The sequence below is a fragment of the Callorhinchus milii genome, unplaced genomic scaffold, assembly GCF_018977255.1.
Source record: "Callorhinchus milii isolate IMCB2004 unplaced genomic scaffold, IMCB_Cmil_1.0 Scaffold1, whole genome shotgun sequence".
Lineage (NCBI taxonomy): Eukaryota > Metazoa > Chordata > Chondrichthyes > Chimaeriformes > Callorhinchidae > Callorhinchus > Callorhinchus milii.
In genome coordinates, this window is record NW_024704742.1 from 53,495,191 (window position 1) to 53,515,329 (window position 20,139).

The following is a 20,139-nucleotide window of genomic DNA, read 5'->3' on the forward strand; positions in this document are numbered from 1 at the left end:
CTCACGTCTCAAAGGTGGAATAATGTCCATAATATAATAATAATCCTTGCATTTGATATAGCGCTTTTCACATCTTCTAGATGTCTCAAAGCGCTTCACAGAATATGCTGTAAAGTGATACAAAGGTGGAATAATGTAGTGCCTGATGTGATAATTATCACAAAGATAGAAAACTGCCCTCCACGCTCCACGCTTAAAACCTGTCCCCAATGAGAGATTAATACAATACAATCCAATTTACATTGGATGTAAATTGCTGGATGGGTACTCGAGCTGCAGGTTGGAGCTGAGGGGGGTTATAAATGTACCAAAGAAGTCGTTTATAAATATGGCTTGAACTAGGCGAAAGGGGAAGCGAGTTGGAGGGATTCTGGGATGGAGTTCCAGAAAGCAGAGGGTAGAATGGCTGACAGCCTTTCTGCTGAAGGTGGAGAGGATAGGGTGGTAGACATGGAGCAGGCTGGTGCCTGCTGAGCGAACAGAGCAGGTGGGTCTTTGTGGTTGCATGAGATCACAGAAATAGGGTGGGGGGAGACCATGGAGGGAATTGAAGGTGTAAATGAGGATCTTGAGCTCGATCCACTGGGTGATGGGAAGCCAGTAGAGCCGAGCCAGCCAAATGGAGTCCTGTAGCTCAGTGGTTAGAGCTCTTGCATTGCAAGCAAGACACCTGAGTTCAATTCCAGGCAGGGCAAAATCTTGGGCCAGTTTCCTTACTCCACACACCTAATAATAATCCCTCCAAAAAACAAAACAATAATAAATTGGTCATTTTCAATCCACGACTGTTTGTGAAATTGCTATGTGCAATTGGCTGCTGCATTTCACCTACAAATATATGGTTGATTCATTTTACAGCATATTCTGTGAAGCGCTTTGAGACGTTTAGAAGACGTGAAAAGCGCTATATCAAATGCAAGGATTATTATTATTATGTGTTCCCTAATGATTGAACATCCTGCTCTGAACTCTCAACTCCAAAGAATGGTTTCTCCCAAGCAAAAATCTTTAGAACAAAAAAAAGTTTATTTAAAAAAGTTATTAAGTATGGCAAAAGCCTTTAATTGAGGCCGTAGAGCAGCATTTTCACTTTAAATTTAACTTGCAAACTCAATGTTAAAACTATATCTGATGAAGCAGGGTTTAATCGCTGGTCCACAGAACAACAACAAAATTACATTTGTAATACTACTAATAATAATCCTTGCATTTGTTATATAGCAGTTTTCACATCTTCTAGACATCTCAAAGCGTTTCACAGAATATACTGTAAAGTGAATTGACTGTATATTTGTGGATGAAACGTGGCAGCCAATTGTGCACAGCAGTGTCCCACAAACAGTCATGGATTGAGTGACCAAATTATTATAATTTTGTTTTCTTGAGGGATTATTATCAGGCGTGTGGAGTAGGGAAACTTGCCCAAGTTTTCGCCCTGCTGGGAATTGAACCCAGGTCTCTCGCTTGTGAGGCGAATGCTCTAACCACTGAGCTACAGGACTCTACGCCTGGATTAGTGCCTTTCATGTGAGGAGGACATCCCAAGGCACTTGACAATCAGTGTTTCGGACCCCAGCTGGGGGTTGGGATTGCGGAGCGTGGAGGGCATGGGGGAAGGAGGGTGATCGAAGGCAAGTTCGAAGAGGAGAGTCTCGAGATGGGTCTTGAGGAGGCAAGGGAGAAGGAATAATTTGGGGCTCTGTTTGCTAAAGAAACCTAAGCATTGATCTTGAAGATTAACAGCATCTTAAACACACCAGTGATTGATTTAATTGTGGCATTAATGCTCACTGATTGGAATAGTTTTAACATTGAAACAAAACATTGCTATCAAATTGCAATTCTAAATCAGTTCTTGCTATTCTTTGCTATATTTTGCACTTCATTCTATTGATGTTAACAAATGCACACTTTGGAACTGAGATCCTCCACCCCCTCACAATATGCGTTTTTTGAAAACTACAACAAGCATTCAGCATTTCAGGATTAATCACAAAAGAGAAGGTTTCATTGGGTGGTCTCATTAACCTATATTGTGGCCCTTTCTAAACTGAAACATGTGTTTCAGGTATGGTCGTTTGCAAAATATTGACATTTGTGAACTGAACATTGTAGACTGTTCAGAAGAGAATACCTCCTACAATACTGATTTAAAGCTAGGCAGCAAGGAAAACCTCAAAAACAAACATCACACAAACAAATTGAGAAATGCTGCACTAAAGTGATCAGTGTTTTTAAACTTGATACTGGCAATGAAAACGAGTAAAGTACCCCTAAAATACAAGTGCTGACTAGTGAAGCATTCCTTTTAGATATGAATGTGTCTGCCTGCAAAGCGTACAGTCACTGCACTTTACACTAAATCCTGTGAAGCGTTTTGAGTTGTCTGCCTGGTGGAAAAAGCGTTTGATTAAATACAAGGATTATTAATGTCTTTTGGTTACCCGAAAATACTTAGAATAAACTGATGTAATGTTTGTGTTTGTTCAGTCCTTGATGGTTATTTTGGAGCTGAAAGTTGAATTACTTACAGTCACTGTTGCATTAGTAATGGCCAAATAATTAAATTGTTTGAATCTGCATCAGGTTATGTAGACAGATTCAAAATGAATTGCATCTCGCATCCTCTATAATGTCCTAGAAACAAGTTAATCCTGATTTCAACTAACTACTCCTATAAAAGATAGATACTGCATGTTCCAGACCTAGAGGCTGAAGAAATTGATAGAGAACTTCAAAGAACAAAACCATAAATGTAAAATATTGGAGAGTAAAGAAATAACTAACAAACTGTTTATATTTTATCGAAAATTAGCATGTAAATTAAAAACAAACTACCATATTTTCATTCTTTGTGTAGCAGGGAATTTTTTCTGGTTGAAGATGTAATTTAAAATTCTGCATATTTTATTGTTAATGTCATGCACATTTATTATAACACTTTCTTACATCTGTGGAATTATGTTTACTTAAATAAATGCTCTTAATCATATTTTGCTCTGTGGTTGAGCAAATGTTCCATTAAACAAGTCATTGGTTCATGAACGTAAATGCTTTTATGAAGATGAAAAGTTAAACAAAAGCATACATTTGCATTTAATAACACTATCCTCACTCTCACATGTTTGTACATTCAGCGCCTAGAATCAATCCAGCTTGATTGATTTGCTGAGAGGGACTTCCTGGTACTTACAACAACAAAATTACATTTATAGAGTGCCTTTCAAGTCGGGAGGACATCCCAAAGCGCTGAGCAGTCAGGTGTCGGGGACCTACCTAGCGAGTGCTCAAACCTGCACTTGTCAGATGTTGATTGACCAACTAATAACTAACCAGGGTCTTCTTGGAGCTGAACTGGTTCCAAGGTGACATGTTTGGCAATGGAATGTCAGAATTGAGCCAGTCCTCTGTGACAGTCTCAGTAGTCCGGCTCCTGAATCAGACGAGTCCACAGTATTCAAGGGCATTGCTGATGGCAGCACATCAAGACTTGGAAGAGCAGACCAGTCACAGTGAGCAGAGTATCATCCCACTTAGCTCCTGTTAATCCTGCATGCCAACACCCTAACAGGTAGGGTGGGTCTAGCTTGACAAGCAGTGGGAAAGCTTGCCGGACAGTGATATCAATGCTAAGCAATCCGTTTTTAGCTGGTTAGACTCCAGCAGTACCCCAACACATACTCTGGGGTCCTCAAGCCTTGGCTCTTGCCAAACTGCACCTAATTTCTAGAATTAGGTAAACAGGATGCGTCCCTCCAGGGAGAGTGTACACATTCCACTCCAGCAATCTATCTCTGGGATTTCCATGTGTAGGTGGTGGCATCCCACTCTTTGACAGCGGCAGGAGCTGGTGGTTGGTGAGGAGACCTGGTTGCCTTCCCCTCAGCTACAGAAGGACTTTCTGACACCGCAGCAATGGGCAGCATTATTTCCACTCCCCGCAGCTCAATGCACTGCAGTCTGTAGGGAAGCTCCTAACAAGCTGAGGGGAAGGCAGGTGGGTTTCCTTACCAACCGCGTCCTCCCAACCTCCGGCTCCTCCCCTGCCATGATAGGATAATTTGCTGGGGAGGGAGTGGGTGGCTTGAAGTTACAAATGGTTCTCTGGCCAGATGAAATCATCCGCAGAGACAGACCATCCTGTGCTAAGCTATTCTTTTGGATTGTTTTGCAATGGGTGCCTTAATATCATGAATAGAATTTGATGTTCTGAATTAAGTAATATATTTATAACCTGGTGTGTTTAACAGATGGTTTCTTTTACACATGTTCTTTGTAGCCATGCACAGAGAACAAAGCTTCAAAGAAAGAAAAGCTAAACACAAGCTGGCTAGGCCAGTTAGTTATTTTGATGTGCAATGATGTAATTGTTTGCACTGGATTTGCCTATGTTTGTTTGTCTCATATTTCTGCTTGTCACTTTGTTCATATGTACTTCTTGTTCATATTTTATCCTGAGAGTTTTGTATTGCAACAATCAGCCCTGTAGGAATACAAATTATTTAAGGAAGGATGTACTTGCAGCATAGATTTACTAGGTTAGTACCAGGGATGAAGGGGATGAGTTACGAGGATAGGCTGACCAATTTGGGCCTATATTCTCTAGAATATAGAAGAATTAGAGAATTAGAAACCTATAAGATCATCAAAGGTCATGATAGAGTAGATAGTGGGAGATTGTTTCCCCTGGTTGGAGAAACTAAAACCAGCGGTCACAACCTTAAAATCAGAGGCCAGCCCTTTCACACTGAGTTGAGGAAGAACTTCTTCACTCAAAGGGTGGTGAATGTATGGAACTCGCTACCCCAAAGGGCTGTTGACACTCAATCCTTGAACATATTCAAGACTGAGATAGATATATTTCTTATTGCAAAAGGGATTAAGGGATATGGGGATAAGGCAGGGTTATGTTATTAGCTGGAGTTAGATTAGAAGATCAACCATGATTGAATGGCGGGGCAGGCTCGAAGGGCCGAATGGCCTACTCCTGCTCCTACATGTTATGTTACGTTATAAATGCTACATGAAAATTGAAGTACCCACCAATTGCTGCAAGGAAATGAGGTTATTCAGGTCTTGATGTCTGTAAGGTAGACAGAAAGAACATCAGGTAGAACTAGAATCAAAGATAGGATGGAAAGGAGATTTAGCCATCATCCACTTACATGTGGATGTTAACCCAATGGATAATGTCAACCAAGAGAGCATGTAGATGAGGAAAAGGTGACTGTGTGATGATAGGAAGCGAAACCATCGAAGGCAATGGGTCATGTAGGATTGGAACCTGGTGGTTCAATGGAAGTGATGAGAGAGGAGAGGCGATCGAGGAGGATAGAGAGTGGTCCATCGCATCAAAAGCAGCAGAGTGGTTGAAGAGCACAAGAAGTCAGAGAGAACCTTGATAACTTTGAGGAGGACTTTGGATCGCATATAAAATAAGGGTTTAATAGAATTCAACTATCTTTGAAAATCACTGAATAAATCCCTGAATAAAATGAAACAAATAGAGAGACATTGGAAAGGCAAGATTAAGGTTGTAATTAAATTTACTGTCAAGAATTACTGTAGTTTAATCCATCCCATGTTTAGCCAACACAATGGAAGCTCCCTAAACGGGGACCTAGGTCTATAAAATTCTGCAGTATTGTGTATTTTTATTATCTTCCTGTTTCTTAGTTAAAATCAGCATAGGAAGCCTTGCCTGTGTCTATCGTTTTTTCCAATCTTCTTTCCAAGTGAAGACGCTGACTTGTATTGGAATTCTGTTTCACAAGTATCAGCACCCTTCTGAGCCATGTGTGAGCCTCAATAGTGAGTGAATATGGAGGAAGCTAATTGTAAGGCAATTAGCTGGGTCCCGAGAGTGAGTAACTGCAATATAAGCAAAATGCTAAAAATGTCCAACTTCCAGGTCGTCCAGTCACCACTGACTGATGTCACTTCCTGCGCTTTGCACACAGATGCTTTGCTACAACAACAACTTGCGTTTATATAGTGCCCTACATAGTGCTAAACAATGCCATATTTTGATGGCCACCCAAGGAGAAAGGGGAGGTGAGCGCAAGCACGGATGGGGAGGGCGGACTTTGCGATGCAAAACCTTCATCTTAGAGGACTAGTTATCTGATAGGTAGGTACTTACAGCAATTTCTAGAATGCAGCTCTTTACGTGTTAATGGGAGTGACAAGCGAAGTGGAGGAGGGCCTTATTAACATTTTGCATAGGAAGTGGATGGGATATTGACAACATGGTTGCTTAAGTGGTGATGTTAGTTAAACCGAGTTAAACCAGTGTCTTCGTATCATGAACTGTCTGTAGTTCTCTTTTTAAGAACAAACATGCAAGAATTTAAGATACAAATGTAGCCTTTTAATGCTCTTCAATGATAAAATGATGAAAACTCCTGTCAGAAATGGATGCATGTTGTACATTTCCTTTCCTTCTTACTCCCTCTGCTGGTCTTTGGTGCTCAAAGTTTGGAGATTTGATGCAGAATAGCAGCAAGGAGCAAACTGATCAGATCACAAACTTATATAAGCTGAGGATGACAATTTGATGTACAGATGGAGGGAAGTTTAAGCAATTGATGGCTTTCCAGCTCTATTCACCCTTCAAGTGCCGGTGGATGCATATGAGTTACTTTAAAATGTAGTCAGGATGGTTCTGTAAGCAATTAGGGCACTTACACTGCATCAGCAACATCCCACAGACTGTACTGAGTTGAACGACAATTTAAGTTATTTGTTTTTGACTTATATGAAGGAGGAATATTGGTCTGCTCATCTGTAAAACTGCCTGCGCTTCTTCAAAAGAGTGCAATAGTGGAGAAAATCCCTTCTCTTTTTGAATCATGTCAAGGGATCTTTATAGTCCACTTGAAAAGGCCGACTCACCTCGGTTTAATGCACACCCAACGCTGAACTGACAGCCTAAACTGTGAGCTCAGAGTCTGACATGGTGCTTTGGGATGTCATCTAGACGTGAAAGGCACTGTACCAAATACAAGGATTATTTTTCTGTTGGATGTCCTTAGGAGGAGGTAAGTGATGCAGCTCGTTCAAAACTCTGCCGCCCGCATACAGGCCACATTTGTAAAGACAGAGTTTAAAATTGTATAATTGGATACACCAGTAAATGTATCTGTCTTCTCGAGTCAAGGGAAAAAAATTGGGGAAGAAAGGAACCCTATGTTTTAATAATACATGAAAGTGCTTTCAATTTCTGTCTTTCAGACATTTTAGTACTTTTATTAATGCAAACATGTCAGTTTCATCAGAAATAATAAAAATAATAATAATCCTTGCATTTGATATAGCGCTTTTCACGTCGGGAGGACGTCCCAAAGCGCTTCACAAAACACACTGTAACGTGAATTGACTGTATCTTTGTGGGCGAACGCGGCAGCCAATTGCGCACAGCAACGTCCCACAAACAGTCGTAGATTGAAAATGACCAATTTATTATTGTTTTTGGTTTTGGAGGGATTATTATTAGGCGTGTGGAGTAAGGAAACTTGCCCAAGGTTTCGCCCTGCCTGGAATTGAACTCAGGTCTCTCGCTTGCAAAGCGAGTGCTCTAACCACTGAGCTACAGGACTCCACTGTAGTGGAGTACCAGAAGGTAGTTGTACTTCTCACTGTCAAAGAACGGAGTACTCCCATACTTCAGTTCCTGAAGTGCTCACCAAAGAATATTTATAGTTAGTTAGTGTCACTTTGTCACAAAGATAGAAACTTAGTAATGTGAGGTCTCAATGGCTCCATTGTAAAGCCGCTGCCCAGGACAGTCCACCAAGACCCGAGATTTCAATCAAAGGAATAAGATTATCATAATCCTTGCATTTGATATAGTACCTTTCACTTTAGGAGGATGTCTCAAAGAGCTTCACAGGAGTGACTGCATATTTTGTAGCCAACCAGGCACCAATTTGTGCACGGCAAAGTCCCACAAACATCCATGAAGAGCTCATTTTAACATTTCACTTGAAGGATAGCCCTTTCACTAATGCAGCACACTCCCACCCCCAGTACTGCACTTGAGTTAGCCCAGAGTAAATCAGTTCAAAGTCCCAATGTGAGTATATCCTGAGACTTCACATGATATACCATAATGTGTCATGACTGCAATTTATAGGCGAATGTGGCAGTCAGTGTGTACACAGCAGTGTCCCACAATCAGCCAATCACAACAACAAATTGGATTTATATCGCGCCTTTCACATCAGGAGGATAACCCATTGCTTGGCAATGAGAGGTTTCCACCCAAGCTGCGGCTTGATATCAGAGAGGGGTGAAGGGCAGGGAGTGGAGGAGGGAAGATGACCAAAGGTACTATTGAAAAGGAAGGTCTTGAGATGAACTTTGAAGGAGGCAAGGAAAGGAGCGAGGCGAAGGGGTCCAAGATGAAGTTCCAGAAGGTGGGATCAGAAAGACTGAAAGACCAACCACCGATAGTGGAGCAGGCAGGGGAGCCAGTGAAGATGGGCGAGGAGGTGCAGGTGATTGGCTCACAAAGGTTAGTGTGAGCCATTAAGCAACTGATCAGTTTTATTTGGAAGATTGATGGCTACTTGGAGAAACTCCTCCTTTCTAATTGTGCCATGGAATCTTTAATGTCCACCTGAACATGCAGAGGGAGCCTTGTTTAGCATTTCATCCAAAGTACAGCACCTCCAGCAATGCAGCACAACCTCAGCACTGATTGGAGTGTCAGCCTAGACTCTGAGTTCAAGTCCCGATGTCAGGCTTGAGCCAAGCTGACACATCTGATTAAAACAGTATTCGAAAATTGGTGGAACAGGCTTGACGGGCTGAATGGTCCACTCCTGCTCCTACTTTCTCATGTCAACATAAGCAAGAGACTAGGGTTGGAGTTTGTCTTGGGATCTGCCAGCATGAGTCTTAGACTGACGATACCATTGCGTTAATGCACTGTCAAATGCATAATTTCTGAGATGGTGTAGAATTAAATGTTCACAGAAAAATGTAGCAGAAAATGTTGTGTTATTATAGCCAAAGTCTATTAATTGAGATGCCCAAATGAAAAAAGGCGTTGTCTAATTTGTCAAAGCTTTCCTATTAAGCACATTTATCACATGGGTACCATTACCAAGAGCACAGCAATGTAATTATTGTGCTGAAAACTCATGAAATGTGCATATGGGAATATGTTGTATTCATTACATCTCAAACCATGCAATGTATGTGGTCCAGGAACTAAAGATACTTTCCCTCTCGTTAGCGTTACCATGATTAATGCATAACAATAAATCTATTGGAAAGTTTACAAATGTGTAATTCTCCTCTGATCCACCGGGGGGAGTAAAGGCATAGGATAGAATGAGTTGATAATTCTCGATAACAGTAGGACAGGTGTTGTGTGATGGCTCTAAAACTGGACTGTATTCTCCTGACACTCATATTGCAATCTCAGACATGAGTTGTGGGCATTAGGGCAGAATACTGTAGAATGCTGACCCCTGTAGAACAAGTCTCCAGACTACTTTCAGGAGCATTAGAAAAGAGAAGCTTATACAGGGTGACCAAAAACAACAACAACAACAACAACAAGATTCCATTTATAAAGCGCCTTTCACGTCAGGAGGACGTCCCAAGGCGCTGCACAGTTGGGTCATGACCCGAGCAGGGGGGAAATGGTCAGGGTGAGGGAAGGGAGGGAGCAAGGAGGGGGGAAATGGTCAGGGTGAGGGGAGGGAAGGGAGGGAGCGAGGAGGGGGAAGAGAGTCGAGAGGGGAGCTGAAGGCACGGTCAAAGAGAAAGGTTTTGAGACCGTAGTAGTGATATCTACCCTATTATCTAGAAATATATATTATAATTTCTTTAAGACTTATTAGACATTGTAATGGTACCACGACTTTTTGATCACTCTGTACTACTCAGTTTAGAATGTGTTACCTTCCAGAACAACAATAACAACATTTATGTATTGTGTATCCATCCATGGCTTTGCCCCCTCCTCCCTCTCTGACCTGCTGACTCCCTACTAACCTGCCCGCTCCCTCCGTTCATCAGGCTCCGGCCTGCTCCATGTCTCCCACCCGACCCGCCCTACCATCGGTGGCCGGGCTTTCAGCCTCTCTGCCCCCACACTCTGGAACTCCATCCCACAGTCCCTTCGCCTCGCTTCCTCCCTTGCCTCCTTCAAGGCCGGTCTCAAGACCCTCCTCTTCGACCGTGCCTTTGGTCTCCCTCCCACCTCTCTGCCTTCCCTCCCCCCTACACCACCCCTCCCCCATGCTCGGGCCCCGACACCTGACTGTTCAGCGCTTTGGGACGTCCTCCCAATGTGAAAGGTGCTCAATAAATGTCATTTTGTTGTTGTTGTTGTGTAGGGTGCTATGCAAATGTAATTTTGTTTTGTAATTTCGTAACAACTTGTGTTTATCGTATCAATGGATCTTTAACTGCTGAACATCACCACCTGAACAGGCAAACAAAATCTCAAATTAATGTCTCATCCAAAGGACGGTACCTCCAACAATGCAGCGCATCTCCAGCACTGCACGGGTGTGTCAAGATAGACTTGATGAGTTCCAAGAGCTGATGTGGGGTGGAACCCGCAACCTTCTGTCTCAGAGATAAGAGTGCTACCGACTGAGCCAGACACACAACAGAAGGTGAAACTCACTGGCAGCAGCTGTGTTTGAAGCAGAAAGTATCAACGTATTTAAGGGGAATCTTGACGCATGCATGAAGGAAAATAAATAGAACGTTGTAGGTAAGGAGATTAGGAAAGGTGAAGTTTTGTCTGAAGTACAAGCCTTTCCCTTTCCTACAATCGTTTATCTCTCCTCACTGACACAGACTAATTGATCCAAATGGCCTGTTTCTGAACTACAAGTCTGTGCAATTCTAGGCAATATCTTTTTGGTAGTCTTGTGATCTCTTGTGATCCTGTGAGTCAACAGATCTTAGCCAGAACAGCACTTGAGGAACTATCAATGGCTCCTGCACATCTGGGATACAGAGAGGAACATCAGTCAGGGCAGTCTCTGGTGAATGGTGATATCTGACTTCCAGTATCTAGTGTTTGGTTTATTTACCTTTCTCACCGAATGGTCTGGCAATAATTCTCTCAAATGAAACTCGTCACTCACTTCATGGCTGTTAATGCAAAATTGCTGCGTGAAAATTGGCATCGGTGGTCACCTATAAATACTCTTTGCAGGAAAAGTGCTTTAGATACAACAACAACATTAACTTGCACTTACATAGCACTCTCCGCGCAGGGTAGTGTCTCTGAATGCTTAACGTCTCACAGTCATGATAAAGTGCTACATCAAATGTAATAATCCTCATAATACTTATGCAATTATTATTATTATTATGGTGGATTGGTCGATCTGAATCTGCCTCGAATGGAGAAGTTGGTAAAAATATGTAACTGAATGCTTGTCAGTATGAGTCTAAGCTCCATAGTGAGTTCCAAGGAAGGAATGTTCCCATTAACCTTGTCTCGATGAACTGATGTCAACTTTAATGTTGCCAATATTTTTTTTATCATTTTGACATAGACACATATGCGTGTCTAACATATTTTTGCTTACACTGGCAATGAACTACACATATCATAAATTCTGTAATACTTAGATCATTATGTATCTCATTATTAGATGCCGATGAAACAAGGCTGAGGGATGCTCTGACTTTGAACCTGATTTTGTTAAGAAAACTGAATAGGGTCACGTCAATAAGAGCATGTAGCTCAACTTCTAAAGTCTAGTGCTACTGCAGCCATTTACAATGATTGCCAAATGGCCCAATAGACATTACATCATAACTGAGCTGTCTGGAATGAACACTGAGCTAAGGCAATGTAAAGTATTTCATGTAATGTTTCTAAATCATACTGCAAAGGAAGACTGTACAATAAATACAATGTATTTATAATACCTTTAAGATTTCAGTCACACTTTACTCTACACACATGGATACAAATTATCTACCATTTTAATTTCTTTAGTGCAACCACAACTGCCTTTGAATATTTTTTTTCTTTCACAATGAGATTATTTGAGTGGATTTATCAGCATTAGGTGACTTCTAATGGACACCTCAGTGCACACTGTCACTGGCAATGCCACTTACAGTTTACACAAGCTGTCTTTAATCATGACTCTAATCTATTTATGGATTTTCTCCCTATTTATTTATTTATTTATTTATTTATTTATTGACAAATTTCTGTTAAGTGCAAGCTGGTTCACTTGTCAACTATAGCATTTCATCAATAGTCACTCCAGTAATCCAAAATGTCCTTGAACCGTCTTCTTTCACATCAGTCTGCATCCATTAATGACCTTGACTCAAATTACAATACCCTCTCAATGTGTTAAAAGTCTGGTCTTAAGAAGCAAGTATAAATCAATAAGTATCCCTGATCCAGGTTGACCTTGTCTAGGATTTTCTCAATCTCAGCCTCTTTTAAAGACATGCTGTGCTGCTTCACTGGGTAATCCAAACACATAATAATAATAATAATAATAGTAATAATCCTTGCATTAGATATAGCACCTTATCACATCTTCGCAACGTCTCAAAGCATTTCACAGTCTATACATATCCAATGCCTACAGGAGGAAAGGTGATCTTTGGAGTACAAAGCAAAACTGAGTTGCTGAATAACCAGCAATGACTGTACAACAACAAAATTGCATTTATAGAGTGCCCTTCACGTCGGGAGGACATCCCAAAGTGCTGGGACATATTGTGATTGTTAATCTAGCACGCCCCCATATATATGGGTATATATGTATTTCTGGAGAGAAAATGGACTGGGAGAATAAGCCTGTGAAATAAGCCTCTAAAACTTGTGTTGAATCATGTGGAATCAACAATAAAATACATGTCCAATAGGTACAATATCTACTTTATATCACTCTATATGTCCTTACATTATGATGCTGCTTATGGACTCATTGGTATTAACAATGATCAGAGAATTACCCCCAACTGGTCTTCAGACAGATGTAGTAAAACTGATAAAGGATACATTGCTTCCAAGTATGAATATACACAAATTCTACAAAAATTCTGGAAAGATAGTATCTTTAATATATGTTTAAAGAGACCAACATGATGCAGAGTCTACTTAATTATTTAGATTTCAATCTGGCTCGTTGGTAGCCTCCAAAGTTTGTGCATTCAAGCCCCACAACAGGAGTTAATACTCACATTGTTGAGTTAAGGCTGAATGTGAACTCCATTATTGGAGTTGCCATCCATCAGCTGAGATGTTAAACCAAAGTTGTTTTGCTTACTTGGGTGGATGTTAAAGATCCCTTAGCACTATTCAAAAAGAGAAAGGAGTTTCTCGCAGGGTCCAAGGGAATAGTCCTCCAGATAACATCAATTATTCACTTTATGGTTGTTTGAGTGGAATCCTATAGATTAGTGGTTAGAGCATTCGCCTCGCAACAACAGGACCTAGATTTGTTTCCTGGGCAGGGTGAAACCTTAACAATTTTCCTTACCCCAAATGCCTCTGTTTATTAGTTGGAAGTACGAACCAAGTTTTTAGTTGATTGGTGGATCACTTTTCCGGGGTTAATAATCAATCCCTTCATCAAAAAAATTAAAATAATAATAATTTGGTCACTTCAATCCACAACTGTTTGTGGGACACTGCTGTGCGCAATTGGCTGACACATTTCGCCCACAAAATATACAGATAGTTCACTTCACAGTATATTCTGTGAAGCGCGTTGAGACGTTTCGAAGACGTGATAGCACTATACCAAATGCAAAAAATGCAAAGATTATTGTTATTGCAAGATTTTGTTGGGTGCAAATTGGCTTTTGTATTATTCTACAGAATTTCTCAGGGCAAACACCACTGTCCTCCGGGAATCTGGGATGCTGTCCTGCATGAGGGCCACTATACAATTGCAAGTTGTTGTTTTTGTACCCTGACTTGCTCTAATTATTTCATAGTAAAGCTGGTTGCTACTATTGATTGCCTTTGATACCTGCAACCACTTAGATAATGCCTGAGTGCATTATTTGGCTTCACTCAAGTCCTTCAGGAGAGGACGTAGGAAGAAAACTGGAAGGAAAAGTCCTTTAATTCACTTAGTGCTTGATGTTTATACAGAAAGAGAGAGAGAGAGAGAGAGATAGAGAGAGATGGGGACAAAATAAAGCTGTTGAAAGGTTAGTATATTTGAAACTGATGAAATGCAATACATTAGTTAATGTACTGCTGTAATAACATAATCCTCTCAGAGGAACAACAAAACTATATTAGTCTAAAAGAAATGGGAAAACATTAACTGACAAATTGGGACATAAACATTGCAAAAAAATGCATTAATGTTTCTTGCAGTCTGCCAGGAAGATGTGAAATGTGACTGTGACTAAAATGTAATATCTACATTTTATAGATTTAAAATAAGACCAAATAAATTGTCCAGTTTGTTTTTTTAAAAATCTAATTTATGTTTGTTTTATTTGAATTTCCTTTGACTACACTTGGAAAGACAATAAATCAAGCTTGTGTGTGGAATATCTGGATTTGATGTTTTTTATAATGTGTGAAGAAAGCTAAAATGTTAACTTTATAATTGTTACAAAGAGCAAATATTATGGCCTTTTTTTTCCCTTCAATTTTCTCCCGTCTTCTCCTCCTCTCTTGAAGGAGTTTGACTTTTTTCCCTTTACACAGTGTGTGGTTTAACTGTCACCCTCCAATACCTTACCCAAGTTATTCTTCATGTGTTAGCCTGGGGGGGTGAGAATTATCCGGCTATAATTATTATTATTATTCAACCCTTTCTTGTTCTTATAGTAACACTAATCCTTCCATTTGATAAAGTGCTTTTCACATCAGTAGGGCAACTCAAAATGCTTCACAGGAAATACTCTAAAATGTAATGAGGATATTTTGTAAATGAACGGAGCAGCCAATCTGTACACAGAAATGTCCCACAAACAGCCATGAAGTGAATAACGCACTTTATCAGGGGCATTGTTAGCCTGTACGCCAGGAAAAACTTGCTTTTATTTCAATTCATTGGATCCACCTCAACAGGCATCCGGGACTGTCATTTAACATCCTGTCATAAGAACGACATCTGCAACAGCAATGTAGTGCTCCCCAAGCACTGCACTGGAGTGTAAGTCTAGACTATGAATTCATAATCCTAAGTGGGGCTTGAATCAATAATCTTTTGATCCTAAGGCAGAGTTCTTCTAACCTCCACCCTTATGAACCTTTGAAATGTTAGAAGCGTTGAGCAACAGACACAAGGGAGAACACATTTTGTTGCCTACATTCCAGTTGTTGAAGCCAATTGAAATGCCCAAGTTGCTGCCCTGACTGCTCCTTCTGTCTGTGTAGCTTAGTGCTGCACAGAGCTGTATATATACCCACAAGGCCAGCAGGATTGCTCACAGGATTGAATGCCTTAAACACATTAAAAACATCAGCAATGACAAATATCAATTTGTTTCAGCAATGCCTCTTCTGGTCTGCGTTTTTCTACAACTGTTTCCAACAAAAGTGACAGCTGAATATCAGCCTATGTAATCCTCTCCAATTCCTCATCTCCTCCAATATTGCTCATTTTCTCACTTCTTCTACCCCAGTATTAATTAATTTTCCAGCCACTGTGCCCTGCATTACCACAAACTCTTTGCTTAATTCCCTTCTTGCTTTTGGTCAACATCCCTAACTTCCCTTGTCTCTGTGCTTGGTGCTCATTAACTTCACTGTTAAGTACTTGAAGATGTTTATTTGACATGAAAGGTGCTAGACAAGTCGAGATGTTAAGCCTTCAATCAGGATGTTCCAGTGGCCCCAAACTTCTCATGCTATTAGCCTTAAAAACAATGTATTAAAATTTACGATTGTGTAGAGATGTGGCAAATTCTTACCTTCAGCCTTAATACGGAAGCTGGTTTTCTGCAATTCTTAAAAAGAACGAAGGCTAAGACCATGTGAACTTCTTACGTTCAGTCTGGTTCTGAGACTACTCTTTTCCGTGTTGATGTAGAAGAATCCCTCCGCTCAGCGGACACTGGTTTGCTTCATGTCCACCACCCCACCCGCCAACCATCACGGTTGGATGTTAGGCGTATCTGCCCCTACTCCCTGGAACTTCATCCTGAAGTCCCTTTGCCTCGCCTCTCCCTCGCCTCCTTCACGGTCCGTCTCAAGACCTTGATCGTGGCTTTTGGCCATCTTCCCCTCCCTTGGCCACACCCCCAGCTCAGGTGCAAGCCCTAAACTTTCAGCATCTTGGGACATCCTTCTGATGTGAAAGACGCTATATAAAATGTAAATGTGCATGTATTGTAAAGTCGTGTGACTTTTCACCAAGATTTTAGAGTTTTAGAATTTTGATCTTGGAATGTTCTACTTCTGGCTCAGACCAATATATGGCTATTTTATCATGTCATTGAGAAAAATGTTACATCAATGCACAGATATATTTCTGCTTGTTTTCTAAAGTGACACCCACCCAATCTGGACTTTGCTGATCCATGTGGCAGTGCTGCCTCATTAAGGATCTTTGAAAATGTTACGTGTTTGTTTTTCATGAATAATTACTGCAGCGATTATAGCAAAATACTACACAGCACTCAATAAAAACATGGCAAAACCTTTAAGTTAATTAACATCCTGCCTGTGTTTTCCAGCTGCCTACCCCAGCTTAATGAAAATAAAGCAACACTATGCACTCTCGTCTTTCATCTGCTAATCACCTGACATTTATCAAAGCCACACTGTGGTTTTTAATCTATGCCGCCCTCTCGAAAGCATGTAATAGTTTACAGTCTGACTGTGTCATCTGTCACAAGAAAGCACCTCAAGTGGCAGGCTTTGCCACAGTGTTAACTTTATGTCAAACAGATCTGCTTTGGGAAAAGAACATGTCTACACAGAGTATAACATTCTAAACTGTGACCTAATCCTGCAAGAGAGTCTCTGCCCACAGAAGTATAAGGAGAGATTTTCAGCATCAACATTGTAGAAATTAAGCAGTGTATTTATTTATTTTTTCCATGTTAACCATTAAGTTTGTACCAAGGATGAAACACAAAATTGTGTAGCACACAACTTTCTAATTCTTAAATAGCATTACCTTTGCCTGCCCCTGGAGTTACCTGTCCTTACTGCTAAGTTCCTAGCCTCCATCCTAATGCACAAAGTGTTCATTTTAAGCCTTAATTTGAATTAATTTTGCTTCTATTTTAAAACTGCTATTCTGTTCCAAAACCAAGACAAACTCCCATTATATATCTTGTTTCACCCACAAAATATACAGTCAATTCATTTTACAGTATATTCTGTGAAGCGCTTAAGGCGATAAGACACTGTATCAAATGCAAGGATTATTATTATTATTGTTCAGAGAATATGAAACTTTGGGGTACTAGTCTATTGCCCTAGTATGCATCACATCACATAATAATAATAATCATAATCATAATAATAATAGTTCTTGCATTTGATTCAGCACCTTTCACATCAGGAATACATTTAATCTCAAAACGTGATGATAAAAGTGATGTTATATAAAGTGTAGTGTATTTTGTAGATGAACGTGGCGGCAAAAATGTAAACACCTTTTTAAGCACAAATTTTCATGGTCAATACATGGAATGGTGATAGACGTGTTTAAAAAGGTTTAATGTCTCATCCTTTGGTTGATCAGTTTTATCTGAGAGATTGTTGGCCAGGACATTGGGAGAAACTTCTCTTCTCGAATAGTCCACCTGAAATGCATTAAGATGGGGGCAAATTCAGCCATAGTTATAACTCCTGGGTCTCACTAAAATGGAGAAAATATATATTTTTGTGACAAAAGAAATGCCAGCAGAATCTCAAAGGATATGTTTAAGACAACAAGAAACAAATCATCAAAGTGATCCAGAGTGCAGTTCCAGAGGTGACCAACATAGGTTAAAAAGATGATCACAAGTGGTGTAGCCATGCTCCAATAATCAAAATGGTGTGATAATTAATTAAATATGTTGTGGAATTGCTTTGAAACATTGCAGTGATCTTTCCATTCCTAAAGGAGGGAATTTCCCATTAACTTTGGCACAATGGGTGTGCCTGAAAATTTCCAAGCTCCATTAATGTTCCTGTTAATAATAATAATAATAATAATCCTTGCATTTGATATAACGCCTTATCTCATCTTTGAAACGTCTCAAAGCGCTTTACAGATTATACTGTAAAGTAAATTGACTGTATATTTGTGGGCAAAACGCGGCGGCCAACTGCGCACAGCAGTGTCCCACAAACAGTCGTGGATTGAAGTGACCAATTTATTATTGTTTTTTTTCTTGAGGGATTATTATCATACGTGTGGAGTAAGGAAACTTACCCAAGTTTCGCCCTGCCGGGAATTGAACCGGGGTTTCTCGCTTGCGAGATCAAGGAGATAGGCAATTCAACTAAAATAAAATACAGACTTAACTCAATCAGTATGTTGTGAAGCAGTGCTCAAACATTGGTGACAATATTGGTCGAATAAAAGATCGGCCCCATTTAGCTAATCGATATCCAAGATGCCACCAACGTTTTGGAAATAGCCATTAATCAAACTCTTGTGCCTATATTTTGGAAGAGAGTCAATCCCACATCCCACTTTATAGGATGAGATGGAAAACTGCAATATTGTATATCTGATTAGTTTTGCACCACTAACTCAATCATTAAGTAGACAATTGTTGAAAAGGAGGATTCCCAAAAGTTTCATTAAAATACATATTTGACAAAGAGCAGGAAGAACAATTGCCTTAAGGGCAGGAGTCGGCCACTCCATCCTCATACACCGCCTCTCCGCTTTACTCAATCTTCACGGACCTGCCCTTCCCTGGTTCGATTCCTATCTCTCTCACCGTCTCCACTTTGTTGCCTCTAACGGTTTCTCCTCCAGGCCCCGCACTGTCAGATCTGGCGTCCCCCAGGGCTCTGTCCTTAGCCCTCTCCTCTTTAACAACTACATGCTCCCCCTTGGTGACATCATCCACAGACATGGGGTCAATTTCCACATGTATGCGGATGACACCCAACTCTATTTTTCTGCCTCCACCCTCAACTCCAGGACCACTGCTATCCTGACAGACTGTCTGTCGGACATCAAGTCCTGGATTAGGGTAAATTTCCTACAATTGAATGTGAACAAGACTGAGGCCCTCCTGATTGGCTCACGCCAGCGCCTCAGCACCTCAGGCTCTGCAGCATCAACCTCCATGGTTGCTCACTACAACTCACCAAGCCAGTCAGGAACCGAGGTGTCTTGTTCAACTCCCAACTGTCTTTTCTCCACCGCATTCAAGCCATGGCCCGCTCTGCCTTCCCTCACCTCCGTAACATCGCCCGACTCTGCCACTACTTCACCCCTCAGACCGCTGAAACTTTTGTTCATGCCTTCATCACCTCCAGGCTCGACTATGCAAATGCCCTGCTTGTCGGCCTTCCCAACTCCTCCCTCCACAGGCTGCAGATAATCCAGAACTCTGCAGCCCATGTTCTCTCCCACATCAAACTCCGTCACCCCATCTCCCCCACTCCACTGACTCCCTATCCTTCAGAAGATCCAGTTCAAGATCCTGGTCCTCACATACAAAGCTTTGCATGGCTTTGCCCCACCCTACCTCTGCGACCTCCTAACCCCCTACCAACCCGCCCGTTCCCTCCTCTCAGCCGGCTCTGGCCTGCTCCACATCCCACGACCCACCTGCCCCACCATTGGCGGGAGAGCCTTCAGTCACTCTGCCCCCAACTTCTGGAATTCCATCCCCCAGTCACTCCGCCTCACCCCCTCCTTAGCCTCCTTCAAGTCCCACCTCAAGACTCTCCTCTTCGACCATGCCATCGGCCACCCCCCTTCCCCTCCCCTCCCTTCCCCCTCCAACCCCAGTTCGGGTCTGAAATGCTGTACTCTGTCCAGCGCCTTGGGACGTCCACCCGACGTGAAATGCGCTATAGAAATGTAATCTTGTTGTTGTTGTTGATAATAACAGTTGATATTTCCTTAAATTGTAATGGTCAAAGTTCCGTATTCCTAAATGCTTGTTTCTGGTTTTTAGGTATATGTATTCTAAAAGTCAATTCACAGTAAAAGAAAACAATTCAGAACAAATGAATGTCAAAACATAGGA

General features: G+C 41.1%; 1 non-coding gene across 1 annotated transcript; it reads right to left on the reverse strand.

Annotated features, from left to right (window-relative positions):
- Positions 1-1,430: 1,430 nt before the first annotated feature.
- trnav-cac lies at positions 1,431-1,502 on the reverse strand. Its single transcript has one exon. It is a non-coding gene; the product is annotated as a tRNA-Val (tRNA).
- Positions 1,503-20,139: the final 18,637 nt, after the last annotated feature.